Below are 1,409 nucleotides of genomic sequence, written 5' to 3'. Positions count from 1 at the left end.
TGAGGAAGAAATTGCTGCAACTGAGGTCATGGAGGCTATTTCCTGCTTTTTCCTTAAGGGTTTTTATGGTGTCCTGTCTCACATTCAGATCCTTTATCCATTTTGAGTTTATTTTTTGTGAATGGTGTCAGAAAGTGGTCTAATTTCATTTTTCTACATGTTGCGAGTGCTGATGCATAGGAGCACATGTACCCAAGTGTTCACAGCGGCACTTTCTACAATAGCCAAATCATGGAAAGAGCCTAAATGTCCATCAACTGATGAATGGATCAAGAAGATGTGGTATATATACACTGGAGTACTACATGGCAATGAGAAAGAATGAAATCTGGCCATTTGTAGCAAAGTGGATGGACCTTGAGGGTGTCATGCTAAGCGAAATAAGTCAGGCAGAGGAGGATAGATATCATATGTATGCACTCATAGGTCTAACAGGAGGGACCTGGCAGGGGACCATGGGGAGAGGAAGGGGGAATGAGAGCGGGGAGATTGAGGGACAGAGGTCATGGGAGACTATTGAATACTGAAAACGAACCATGGACGAAGGGGGAGGGGAAGGAAGGGAGGGGGGTGATGGTCATTGTGGGGGGCACTTGTGGGGAGAAGCACTGGGTGTTATATGGAAACCAATTTGATAATAAACTATTTTTAAAACAGTGCCTGGTTTGAATGAAGTACTTATACAAGAAAACATACATCCAAAAATTAAGTCTTTAGTATGGGAAACATATGTCATAGCTCATCTCTCAGCGCATACCTCAGGAAGCTGACATTTCTTACTTCCAAAATACTACAATAGATTTGTCTAAAACCTACCTTCCTACTCCCCACAGAGATGACGTAACTACCCGGCACTAGTCGGGTCTGAACAAGGCCATCAGGATGAGTGTTAGAGCTCTGGCTCTTCTCCTCCTTGTGCTTCAGCGACTTCGAGACTTTCACTGCTCATGAGATCTCAGGAACCCCTTGCATGCGTGTCTCTTGGGTCCATGCCACATCCACCAAGAGACAGAAACCAATAAACTGCATTTTAAGAGCCCCCTCAGATGATTTTTATGCAAGCAGGGCAAGTTTGAAAAACCCTGCTTTTGAGTTTCCCAAATACAAGGTGCTTCCACTTGGCACTTAACTCTCCCGGTAACACAAGGGGATAGTAACTGTCATCCCTGTTCTACCATCAGTTTCAGAATGGTCAGGTTACTTGTCTAAAGTCACTACCTTCTGTGGTAGGAGAAAGTACGTCACCTGGTGCCAGATCCTATTATTTCCCCCACAAGTGACTGTAACCCATCTTCTGTGAGTGGATGGTGGATGCAGCTCTCCTAACCCTACCTATTCTGCCACTTCCCTGCTGTAGGTGGAATAAGACAAAGACGGCGGCACAATGAACAACAGCCATCCAGAAGAGT

General features: G+C 44.9%; 1 protein-coding gene across 1 annotated transcript in view; it reads right to left on the bottom strand.

The window, feature by feature from the left end:
- LOC115296439 (olfactory receptor 2J3-like) overlaps positions 1-1,409 on the bottom strand; it is an 11,813-nt gene that overhangs the window by 274 nt on the left and 10,130 nt on the right. The window lies entirely within an intron of this gene.

This window comes from Suricata suricatta, chromosome 7, assembly GCF_006229205.1.
Source record: "Suricata suricatta isolate VVHF042 chromosome 7, meerkat_22Aug2017_6uvM2_HiC, whole genome shotgun sequence".
Taxonomy (NCBI): domain Eukaryota; kingdom Metazoa; phylum Chordata; class Mammalia; order Carnivora; family Herpestidae; genus Suricata; species Suricata suricatta.
The sequence above is the reverse complement of the archived record's forward strand: the minus strand, read 5'-3'. Positions and strand labels throughout refer to the sequence as shown.